We start from the raw sequence: 13,398 nt of genomic DNA, 5'->3' as shown, positions 1-13,398 counted from the left end.
TTTTTTTAAGTTCCTTTTGAGTCTATTCAAACTCATACCTCATGTGTGTCAGCGTAGAACTGTGCTCCATAGCATTTTCAATAGCTGGTTTTCCAGAAATAGATTATGAGAATTTTTTTCTGAGGTGCCTCTTGTTGTTGTTGTGAGGTATCATTGAGTTGATTCCAAGTCATAGTGACCCCATGTGCAACAGAATGAAACACTGCCCAGTCCCGCACCATCATCAACAATAGTTGCTATGTTTAAGCCCGTTGTTGCAACCACTGTGTAAGTCCACCTCTTTATGAGGTTTCCTCTTTTTCACTGACTCTCTACTTTACCAAGCATGATGTCCTTCTCCAGAGACTGGTCCCTCCTGATAAGTTGTCCAAAATATGTGAGACAAAGTCTCACCATTCTTGCTTCTAAAGAACATTCTGGCTGTACTTCTTCCAAGGTAAATCTGTTTGATCTTCTGGCAGTCCATCCAATACTCTTGTCAAAACATAATTCAAAGACATCCAAATTGTCTTCAGTTTTCCTTATTCATTGTCCAGATTTTGCATGCATAGAAGTGCCTCTAGGTGGACTTAAACTTCCAAACTCTTGGTTAGCAGTCCAGTTTGTTAATCATTGGCACCACCCAGAGACTCATGTCTTTCTTTAAAACTAAAACCAAATCCACTGCCATCAAGTGGATTCTGATTCATAGCAACCCCCATAGGGTTTCCAAGACTGTAAATCTTTACAGAAGTAGATTGCCTCATCTTCCTCCCACAGAGCAGGTGATGGGCTTGCACTGCCAAACTTCTGGTTAGCAGCCAAATGCCTTACCCACTGTACCACTAGAGATACATATTTTAAATAATACATTTTATTGAAACATAATTTATGTACAGTGAAATACACAAAACTAAAGTGACATGGGCCATTTTTCACAAAGGAACTACATGTTGATCACTTTTCAAGAGTTACTGGCTGCATTCATTGGAACGTGTGAAGAACAACAAAACCACACTCACTATGGTGTCCAGTGATACAACAGTAGTTGAGGGCTTGCTCCCACACACAAGATGGCATTTCAGTGCTCTGGGACTCATTGAGACTACAAATGATACAGATCAAGGAACACTGGGATTCCTCATGATTATATGCAACTGCTAGTGTCATCTCCATAAATGTCAAAGGCCTAGTATTATAGATAGGGGAGACATGATATTGTTAAATCATATCCCCAATCACAGTACATACAGGAATTGAAAGGAATACATGCTTTAAATCAATTTTAAGGCTAGCATCATTTGCAGATGTCTGTCCTCTTTTGAACAGAGAGAAATCTCTGGGAAATCCATGCCCTGCCTTAAAAGATCTATGTCTGATGAAGAGAAAACTGTCTTCACTTTTTTCAATAATCTGAATTATCCAATTTAATTTCACCCTAATGTCAGCTGTCATTTGAGAGAGAATTTTTTAATTCATTCTTTCTTTGCACTTCATTTCTCTGAGACATGCCTAGAGTTGCTGAATTCCTGATTATATAGACAACTTGTCACACTTTTTTTTTTAATTAATATTAACTAAAGACTACTGAAGAAGCCCTGATGACACAGTGCTTAAGCACTCGGCTTAACTGAAAGGTCAGCAGCTTGAATCTACCAGGGGCTCTGCAGGAGAGAGTTTGGCAGTCTGCTTCCATAAATATTATGAAACACAAAACCCATTCCCGTGGACTCGAATCTCACTCATAGCAAACCTATAGGACAGGGTAGAATTGCCCATAGGGTTCCCAAGGCTGTAATCTTTACAAAAGCAGACTGTCACATCTTTTTCCCATGGAGGAAGTGGTGGGTTGAAACCACTGACCTTTAGGTTAGTGACTGAGCACTTTAACCACTGTGCCACCAGGGTTCTGTCATTGAAAACCCTATGGGGCAGTTCTGCTCTATACTATAGGGTTACTATGAGTCAAAATCAACATGTTGGCAATAAGACAGAAAGACTACTATTCCATACTGTAAAAAATAACTAACGCATTCGTTCATGTACATTTAAAAAAAAAAAAAAAAAAAAGTCAAAGGAAAATTTGGTAAAAGGGAAAAAAAATATTATCCAAACTTATTATTTTGGTAATAAAGACCGGACAATCAGGCTGTCTCCTGTCTTTTTTAAACCTTTAATTGCTTCTTTTGGCATCATATAGATGTATATGTAGATGGTTTCCAATAGCACCAAGTCTCTAATAAAAATATTTAGATGAAATTTCACACCAACATGGCTTTGTATGAGCATTTCTATGAATACAGAATAATTCAATTATAGTGAAATTCTCTGCTCCCCACTCCCACCACACATCCACTCCATAGCCACAACCAGCCCCCACCACTAGCCCCAAATTGCTTTATTGCAGTGGAATTATGTTATAACATTAAATTGCTATAATTCAAGTTTCCAAGCAGCACAGAAAGTCAGCCTTTCAGAGTTGAATTAGCAAATGAAAAGAAGGGTGGTGTTGGAGAACTAAGGAAGTAGAGGAAGGAACTTTGTATGGGAAAGAAGGAAGTAACTCCCACAGGCTATTTCCAAACCTTTCTGCCTCCCATTTCCCTTTGTGTATTCTTGGGGTTTTGTTCAATTTTGTTTTCTTGGATAAAAGGATGCTTCAGCCAGGTAATTAAAAGAAAATCAGCTGATTCTGACTCATGGCAATACCATCTGTTCAGAGTAGAACTATGCTCTGGAGGACTTTCAAAGCTGTGACCTTTTGGAAAGAGATTCCTAGGCCTATCTTCTGAGGTGCCTCTGTGTTGGTTAAAATTGCCAACTTTTCAGTTAGTAGTCCAGTGCTTAACAGTTTGCGCCACCCAGAGACTTCTATGAACCAGGTGATTGCTACCAAAGAATCTTGTAGAGAAAGCTCTGGTTCACACACTTCTCTTTTCTATCTTCTCTACTAGGTTTCTAATACCTCAGAGCTCAGCTGGGTCATGTCCATGTGCAGAGTGACCAATATGGAGAACAGAGTAGAGAAAATCTTTTGGACCAGAATTCTTTGTTGTAGAAAGCATCTGTAATCACATCAATGGGAGCTCTGGTAGCATAGTGGCTAAGACACTTGCCTGCTAACCAGGAGGCTGGCGGTTCAAACCCACCAGCCACTCCTCAGAAGGAAGGTTGGGCAATCCTACTTCTGTAGTGATACTGCCTCGGAAACCCAAGGAGGGGTCGCTATAAGTCGGGTTTGACTCGACAGCACATAACAACAACAACAACAATCACATCAATAAAACACCATTCTTTTGAGCCTCTGCCTAATATAAGGAACACTGGTGTCACATTGGTTAAAGAATTCAGCTGCTAACCAAAAGGTGGCAGTTTGAACTCTCCAGCCACTTCACACAATAAAGATGGGGCAGTCTGCTTCTGTAAAGATTTAGAGCCTTGGAAATCCTATGGAGCTGTTCTACTCTGTTCTCCAGGGTCTCTGTGAATCTGAATCAACTCCATGGCAGTGTATTTTTGTTGTTTTGGTAGCACAATGGCTAAGCACTCAGTTGCTCACCCAAAGGTTGGCAGTTTGAACCCACCAAAGAGGTTCTGTGGAAAAAAGACCTAGTGATCAGTTCCCATAAAGATTTCAGCCTAGAAAACCCTATAGGGTAGTTCTATTCTATCACATAGAGTCAGTATGTGTCAAAATCAGTGTAACGACACCTAATAACAGTTTCCTAAGATAGATGTTAACATTGTGCTACCAAACACATCTATGAAATGAGATTCCACTGATAATAAAATTATCAAATAAAAATAAAAATTCATTCAGAGTCAATATAGGTTGAGTCCTCCAATATAATATACACTGAGGGAAGTACAATGATGAAATGACAAGAGTATGAGCACTGCTCTCAAAATTCTGTTGCTGGGGTGGTGATGGGGATGAGGAATTAACAGAGAGAAGTGCAAAATCTAACTTCTCTTTGTACCTCTTGCCTCCCTTTAATCAAGCCCATGTGTGTAATGCCAGGGTACTAAATGTGGTGAGGAGGAAAGGATTATAAAAATGTTCACTTTCATCCTATAGATATGAGAAAACAAGAACATATTGCCATTACTCGACAACTTTATAGCTCCAAATAATGCTAACACGCAGTAAATCAATGGAGGCTTTCGCTGGCTGCCCCGTATGGGCACCTCACGTTTGTCTGGAAGGGAGCCCATACAATTCCATCCCAGTGCCTGGCTGCCAATGGCTCGGAATGGGGTCAGGGAAGAAGGGCCGTGGGAGATGTGAGGCAGGGGAGAAACAATCTGCTGTAAGAGCCGAGAAAACTTCCCCAGCCTCTAGTCCCTCAGCAACCTTCCCTCTCTTCTTAAGAAATAACAGAAATCAGGAAATATTACTTCGACTTGCATGCTTCTGTTCTGGCCTATCAAACCCACAGAGAAGTCCCAGCAAATTACTGGAAACTGCACTTTGAACTTAGCTCCTGGCAAGAAGCCCAGTCAAACAGAAATGTAAAAGTTCCTTTCCTTTGTGGGGGGGCCCTGCACCAGGGTGTCCCTATAGACACTCCAGAGCTGGTTGCAACAGGTTGGAATGAGGCCCTGAGCCAGGAAAACAAGCCCTGACCAGTATTATTTCCTACTGCCTGTGTTGTTTCTTAAAAAAGGTTTTTTTTGGCTTGTTCTCCCTCATTTGTTGGACTGGGTTACAGGCTCAGGTCCCATCGAGGAAAAGACTGGCACCCTGCTCACAAAATGCTTAATTCTTGTTTAGTTCAAAAACTGTTCCATCAGCCCCACCAGTAAGTGCAGTAATATTTGAGGGGCAAGAAGGGGCAGAGAGACTGGTCAGGCCAGTTGCTAAGCAAATTCTCAGAACTCCCAAAGAATCTGGAAGTAATTAGCTTGTAAACCCTGAAAATATTTCTACCTCTGACAAGAGAGACAATATTTTCTGCCCACCAGACTTCACTGCATGGTATTAAAATAACCCAACAACAGGGATTGTCATAGTAAGACTGCCCAGTAGTACCTGTGCCTGCAAATGGTCACATAGCTTTATCTCCTTCCTAAGAGGAAACAATCAAAACATTGGCTTCTTTCTAGCTCTGTTATATTTCTAAGAAACTCAATTTGCACAAGCAAATAAACCGACTCATTATAAAACTAAGAGGTCAACAAGAGGCAGATAAAACTAAAGGTTAGACAGCTGGAGAAACAAGCTTCTACTCCAGCTGCAGAGGGGAGATCCTCAGAGGAAGCAGTAAATCCCTCAGGGCCCCATCGCCAACCTGTGAAGAGGTGGGGGTAGGCAAAGGGAGAAAGAGGATCTCTGTCACTCTCAACGTCCCAACATAATTTTATATTTTCTGTCAGAACAAACATTCCTTTCTCAAGTACTAAAACAGATTTAAATCACAGCCAGATCGTGCCACCGGCGCCCTAACTCTCCTCCTCGTGTGCAGTTGTTTTAACTGCTTTCTGATGTTTTGTTTTGGTTTTTTTAACAAACAATTGTATTACTTCATATGCAAAGTGAGAACAGGGTAATGATCCACTCTTTTGATAATTTTATAAAGAAAATTCCCAAAATGTGTGTTTTAAAGCCCTGTATTCTCTCCACAGATCTCCCACGGGTAGGCAGAGCTGCTTGTCCCACCTCTAAGCCCACAGCTTCCCCCTTCCCTGCCTCCCTGACCTCCACCTGACCCAGTTCTGCAATAATCAACAGTCAATGAATACCACACAATTCCAAAAACATGCTGTTGGGAAGTCTCATTTTAGGGCACTCCCAGCTAGCCCTGTCATATTCTTAGGAGGTTCCCACAACTTTTCTACTTTGTTAAGGCTGAATCCTTGCATGGAATTTACCATTTGTTTTCCCCTCTCCTACCTCCCAGTGGTTCTAGTAGCAACCATCTTTGGGTTTCCGAGGCAGTATCTCTACGGAAGTAAATTGCCCAATCTTCTTTCCGAGGAGTGGGTAGTGGGTTTGAACTGCCAGCCTTCTGGTTAGCAGTCAAACGTCTTAAGCACTGTGCCACGAGAGCTCCCAGTGGTTCTAGTAGAAGTAATGCAAGAAGGAACAACAAACCCAGAACACTTCCCAATCAGACAAAAAGTCCTAGTGACAAAAAGACGTCTCCACCCCATCTCCATTCATTGGACCATGTTCACCCTTCTGATGAAAACTGCTGTTGTTCTTAACTGCCATGGAGTCTGCCACTGACTCATGACAACCCTTGTGTTACAGAATAGAGCTGCTCCATAGGGTTTACTCGGCTGTAATCTTTATAGAAGCAGTTCACCAGGGCTTTCTTCCATGAACCTCTGGGTGGGTTTGAACTGCCAACTCTTAGATTAACAGCCTATTGCTAACCATTTGTGCCTTCCAGGCTCATTCTAATGATGGTAAGGTAATTTTTTTTTTTAATTACCTTATAAAGAAAATAATACTGAAATCCACAGAATAAAAAGCAAAGGAATGAAAATCAGGAAAGAAAACACTAGGAGATCCAATATATGACTAATAGAATTTTCAGGAAGAGAGAACAGAGACGAGGTCACAGAAGAAATTATCAAAGAAATAATACGAGAAAATTTCCCATACCTGAAGGCCCATTAAGTGAGCAGCTGAGTGAATGATAAAAGACTTAAAGCAAAGCACTTCAATGTGAAATTTTAGAACATTGTAAGGAGTAGGAATATCCTAAAAGCTTCCAGAAAGAGGGGGAAAAAAAGTTAGAATAAAGGAAAAAATTGCTATCCCACTTCTCAACAACACCTGAAGCCAGAACACAATAGAACAATGCCTTCAAAATTCTGACGAATATATATATATTCAATCTAGATTCACATATTCAGGCATAACAAAATCAGTTGCCCTTGAGTCAGTTTTAACTCAAGGCAACTCCATGTGTCAGGATAGAACTGTGCTCCATACAGTCAGCAATAGCTGTGATCTTTCAGAAGTAGATTGCCAGACCTTTCTTCCAAGATGCTTCTGGGTAAACTTGAACTTCCAATCTTTTAGTTAGCAGCCAAGCACTGTAGCTGTCTAGTGCCAAGGGGCTCTCCAGGCATATTACTAATCTATACCATACATTACACATAGTGTACGTGGCAGCTACTCTCTCTTCTCTCACTGGGCATGTCTTTTTTGAAGCCCTCACTTGGGATCTTCTGACCCAGGTTGTCTTTTATGAGGAGTGCTTTTACTAGGCAATATGCACTAGGAGTTTTCTGCATGGTACCCAGTGTCCAGGAATTTAAATTCTGCTGCCTGAGCTCATGACCCTTTGCCTAAACCCTTAATTTCTTGGACACCTGTATCAACCTTGCTCTCTGTACCCAACCACTACCCAATTTGGGCCCTCCACATTTTCACTGAAAGTTTCTCTCCAGGCCCAGGGATATTCATATGACTTTTTACTTTTACCCTCCTTCTGAATACATAGGCAGCTCCCACATAATCTGTTCTACTCTATCCATGAGTCCAAGACAGGGAAGATCAAGCCGGGTCAGGTAGTGTCTCAGGCAAAAGGGAAACAAGGGAATCTGCTAGGAAGAAATGCCTCTGGACTAGAATGGAAGAGTTTTGAGGTTTGTGCTTTGTCCAATAAGGCCACCAGAGTAGAAAACCACATAGGAATTCTGGGCAAAATCTCTTTTAAGAAATACACTTCTGTCCGGACATTGTCTTTGTCACAGCTCTCAAGATCCTAAAGTCTGATGGTGGGAAGTATCTGTATGGAATTCAGGTCCAGCAAAGGAGAGCAGGGGTAACACATTCCCTTAGTCCATCATGATTAATAAAAAAAGAAATAAAACAACCCATGCTCACTGCCTTTGATGTTTGATGCCTTTGAGTTGATTCCAACTCATAGTGACCCCCATAGGATTTCCAAGGCTGTAAATCTTTACAGAAGCAGACTGCCTCATCTTTCTTCTGCAGACCAGTTGGTGAGTTCAAACCATCAACCTTTTGTTTAGCAGCCAAATACCTTAACCACTACACACCAGAGTACCTGTCATAATCAACAGAGTACTCCTAAGTAACAATTTAAGAGATCCATGGTGATGCAATGGTTAAATCATTGGCTAACCAAAAGGTTGACTGTTCAAAGCCACTAACCACACCCCATGAGAAAGATGTGGGTATCTGCTTCTGTAAACATTAAACCAAAACCAAAGATAAAACTCACTACCATCAAGTCAATTCCAACTTATAGTGACCCTATCTTGTTGTTATTGTATTGGTAGTTGCGATCAAGTCAGTTCCAACTCATAGTGTGTATGTACAACAGAATGAAACACTGCCTGGTCCTGTGCTATCCTCTTCCTGTGCTTGTAGCCCATTGTTGTAGCCATTGTGTCAACCCATCAAATTGAAGGTCTTCCTCTTTTGCGCTATCTACTTTAACCAAAAGAAAAAAAAAAAAAAAACCTTCTGTCATTGAGTTGATTCCGGTTCATAAAGACCCTATAGAACAGGGCAGAACTGCCTCACAAGGTTTCCAAGGCTGTAAATCTTTACAGAAGCAGACTGTCACATCTTTCTCCTGCAGAGCAGTGGGTGGGTTCAAGCCAGCAACCTTTTAGTTTGCAGCCCAATGCTTTAACCACAGCACCACCAGAGCTGCTTGACCATCTACTTTACCGACCATGATATCCCTCTTCAGGGACTGGTCCCTCCTGACAACATGTCCAAAATACAAGACGTGAAGTCTCTCTGTCCTCCCTTCTACAGAACATTCTGGCTGTACTTCATCCAAAACAGATTTGTTTGTTCTTCTAGTGTTGTTGCTGTAGTTAGGTGCCATTTATTCCAACTTATAGCAATGCTATGTACAACAGAACAAAACACTGCCTGGTCCTGAGCCATCCTCATAATCCTTGCAATGCTTGAGTCCATCATTGCAGCAACTGTGGCAATCCATCTCATGTTCTTCTAGTAGTCCATGGCATATTTAATATTCTTTACTAACACCATAATTCAAATGCATCAATCCTTCTTCAGTCTTTCTAATTCATTCTCCAGCTTTCACATTCATATGAGGTGATTCAAATTACCATGGCTTACTTTAGGCCCACCTTAGTCTTCAAAGTGACATCTTTGCTCCTTAACACTTTAAAAAGATCTTCTGTAACAGATTTCTCCAACGCAATACACTGTTTGATTTACTGACTGCTGCTCCCACAGGCTTTGATTGTGGATCCAAGTAAAATGAATTTTACTTTGTCCACCTCATTAAGGTTGACTCTACTGTGAGCAGGCAGCTCTTCCCCAGTCGTATCTTGAGCACCTGAGAGGTTCATCTTCCTGCACTATATCATACAGTTATTTGACCCTATACAACCTAAGAAACAATACTGAGCAGTTCTACTCTGTCCTATCAGGTCAATGTAAGTTGGAATTGACTTGATGACAATGGGTTTTTTAAGTAACAACTTACAAAAACAAAAAATCTGTGATATTAGGACACTAGGATAAAAAAATATTATGAAAAGAAAATATTCACCTAAAAATGTACAATACAAATACCCTCCAAGCTCCAGTCCTGATGTATCACCAGCAGCAGCACAAACTCACATGTCCAAAAGCTAATTCATTACCTTCTTTCTTGAATTGTCTCCTCCTACAACTTCCTTATTTTAGTCAATGGCACCATCAATTACCCTTTCACATGGTTCCTAAGCTGGATGGGATCTTTGTATCCTCCTACCCCCTCACAAAACCCAATCAAACTTGGAAAGTCCTCTAGGCCTTCCTCTACACTAGCTCTTCTTTCCCTCCCCTACCTTCTTCCCCCCATTCTAGTTCTGGCTCCCATTCCTTTCACATAGTTAGTAGTTCCCATCTAAAACAAAACAAAACAAACCAGTTGCCCTCAAGTCAACTCTGACTCTTGGCAACCCTATGTGTGCAGAGTAGAACTGCTCCACACATTGTTCAATGGCTGTGACCTTTCAGAAGTGGACTGCCAGGCCTTTCTTCTGGGGTATCTCTGATTGGGTTTGAACCACTAATGGTTATCAGCCAAATGCTTCACCATTTGTGCTACCAAGTCTCCCAACTACTGCCACAAGTGAATGATTCCAGTGCAAATTCTGATCATTTTACCTGGAGTAGAGACCACTAGCTGCCTCTCAACATCCATTTCTCCTTCCTATTAAGTAACAAACAATTAACGTTTGGCTAGTCATATTGCCACCAGAATAAAGTCTACATTTGCCATTCTCCCTTGTAACAAGATGTGGCAATGGGTCCAAGTTATGGCCAAGGAGATGTAAATAAATGAGCTGTGAGGGACTGCTGAGAAGCCTGCAATGCACGCCCCTTTTGCCTTTCACTTTTCCTCATTCTTCTAGCCTTCAAAGTAAGTGTGGTGATGGGAGTCTATCTGGATTATGAGGTAACTGTGCAGATGAAAGCCAGCTTCACCAGGGCAAAAAAGTGGAAAAATAAAAGGGGTCTAAATTCCTGAGGACTGCGTGGAACACTCAGGCTTGCCCTGAGTCTCTCCAGAAACTCTCCAGAGTCTTTTACATGAGGAAGTAAGTAACTCTTCTGAATTTAAGCCACTATTTTTTGGGTCTCTGTTACTCACAGCTGAACATACATCATAACTCAAAAATCACTGGTGGCTTCCTAACTCCAATAAAACAATGTCCAGGCTCCTTGACCTAGCACCTATGACCACCCCAAATTAATTTCCAGCCTTGTTTTCCATTCCTTTTCCCTCATGTGCTTTATAATCTAACCAAACTAGATAGTGTGTGGTTCCCAAGGAGCAAGACCATCACTGGCTGTGTTTAAGAAAGTTGAAGACTTCAGTTAGCCTCTAGAGTAGTGACTTTAAAATGTTTTTTGTTGTTGTTGTTTTTGTTTTTAAATCAGTGAATCTTCCTTTTGCTTTTCAGGCAAATATCTTACATAAAATCCCACCATATAAAGGCAGAGCTGAGCTCTGGTGGCATAGTGCCTAAGGCATTTGACTGCTAACCAGAAGGCTGGCGGTTCATACCCACCAGCCACTCCTCGGGAGGAAGTTTGGGCAATATACTTCCGTAGTGATACCGCCTCGGAAACCCAAGGAGGGGTCGCTATGAGTGGGATCCAACTCGATGGCAGTGTTTGATTGGTTTGGTTTGGTAGTCTGGACCAAATTTTCTTTTATTTTCCTTATATGTGAGAACACTGACTACTAAACACTGTGTGACCTGGAACCAGTGACCTTTCTAACCTTTCTGGGAAATGGAACAATAAAGTAACTACTTAGTGTGGTTGGCCCAAGGCTGATTAATAGAACCAGAACTAGAACGTAGGTTTCTCAAAACCTAGGCTGTGTTATTTCTATTATTGCTACCAATAAATGATGCAAATAGAGATGCTCAATATAAGAATAATTAAGTGCAGCAAGTCAAGAGAAGAGGGGATTATACTAACAAAGGATTCCCAGGTCTTTTCAATCTCTTCCAAATAGGTTGACTAGAAAGAACAGTGGGCTGCAGGTTAATTCCTACCAACTCAGAATTTTCCAAACACCAGAACTTTTCCCCTTCAGACCTATACCCAAAAGAGCTGCTGTAATTAGCTCAGCATCCAGAACTATAGCAATTCCAAATCATTAGCCTCCCTATTGACTGGTGTACCACACTATTAAGACAATATCAAAATGCTGACCTACCTGGGAAAACCACACTCTGGTTTGTTCTTTAGTTATCATAAGAGAATTCAACAACCATGTGTGGCAAGATGAGTTAAAGATGCCCATACTCTCAGATCTGCCGGTAAGGTCCTAGAGAAACCATAACTACACCTTTAAGGAAGGCCACTACTCCATGTGGAGAGAGAAGGAATCATTCAATGTCAGAAGACGAGACTTAAGAGATGGAGTCCCACTTCATCAAGGTGAAATTGTGCTTCGTATATTTAACTGTTTTGAACTAGGTCTCTTCTCTCTACTTGGATAATAAAATCCCAGAGGACAAAAACAAGGGGTCTGTAGGAGAAAGTTGCTGTAAGAAAGGAGAAAGTTGCTGTAAGAAAGTTGCTTAAGGAATGATAGGTCCTGGCCAATGTATACCAAGTGCAGCAGCCACCTGTCTGTCACTGGAGGTTTGCATGTTGCTGATACTAAAAGGTTTCAGCTGAACTTCTAGACAAAGATAAATTAGGAAGAAAGGCCTGGCAATCTATTTGTGAAAACTCTAAGGATCCCAATGGTCCAATTCCCAACCAATCATAGCAAAGGTGCAGGACTAGGAAACACTTTGTCCCTTTGTGCATGGGGTCAATGTGAATTGAGGCAACCTGATGGCAGCTAAGAACAACAGAAAGATAGAAGGATGAGAAACAGAACCTGTGTAGAGTTCCCGAGGGCAGTGCCTGCTTAAGAAAGTTCTCTATACATGATCCATGGCAGTTTCCCTGTTTTCTGGAGAAAGGGCAGGGACAGCATTCTGGGAATAAGGGTGGAGAGGATGGGGCAGAATGCAGCTGGTCACTTGCTTGTATTAGAAGTTAACAGATGGGGCTTAAAAATGCAATAGTTCCTCTGGAATCTGACAGACCTGAATTCACAGCTGACTGCTATACACTGCAACCTAGAGCCTGTGACCTATCTGAAATGTTTGTGAATGGAGATGAGAATAGAGTATTTACTTAATGGGGTGTTATGAGGAATAAAGGAGACACTGAATGCACCACATGCAGCCTGGCACATGGGAACTACTTAATAAATGTGAGCTATTATCATGATGTTTTACCAACATATAGTATATCTCCCCAGCTAAACCATAAATACCTTAAAAGCAGAACCCATGACCTTATTTCTCTGCCATGGACAGAATCCATACTAGGTGTTTTAAAAGTGTTGGTTGATTGATTAATGGGCGCTGCAAGAGGAGGAGGCTGAGCTCGTTAGAGTACATGTGACAGCATGTTTCCTCCAGTTCTCAAAGAAACTCCCTACAACCCCTGAACATGGCGAGAAACAGCAAATCTCCAAGCCATTTACAGAATATCAAAGTGTTCCGTTCTCCCCATTTTACAGATCAAAGTAGAGAGAACTGTCAAGAGCACATGAGGGACCTGGAGAGCCAGGGAAATGGATGCAGGGACCTGCTTAGCAGAAGGACTGCAGCTCCTGCAACAACGGCTTCTGCCAGGATGACACTGCCCTCCCTGCTCAAAGCCTCCTCGTTCAGACTTGTGCTGCAGCTCCCATAAAACCTGAGCTCCGCCTTTTCCTCCGGAGATCATGCTGCCTTTGTATTGTAGCTCAGTTCACACCATAAAACCACATGGTCAATCCGTGCCTTTTCATTTGCAATGATCAAAGTGGAAGGTGATGTATTAGCACTCTGGTGGAGGCCAACACACCCTTTTAATAAATAAATGTTTTGTTTTGTTTT

The sequence above is a fragment of the Orycteropus afer genome, unplaced genomic scaffold, assembly GCF_000298275.1.
Source record: "Orycteropus afer afer isolate SDZICR_OR568_19922 unplaced genomic scaffold, OryAfe1.0 scaffold00162, whole genome shotgun sequence".
Lineage (NCBI taxonomy): Eukaryota > Metazoa > Chordata > Mammalia > Tubulidentata > Orycteropodidae > Orycteropus > Orycteropus afer.
The sequence above is the reverse complement of the archived record's forward strand: the minus strand, read 5'-3'. Positions refer to the sequence as shown.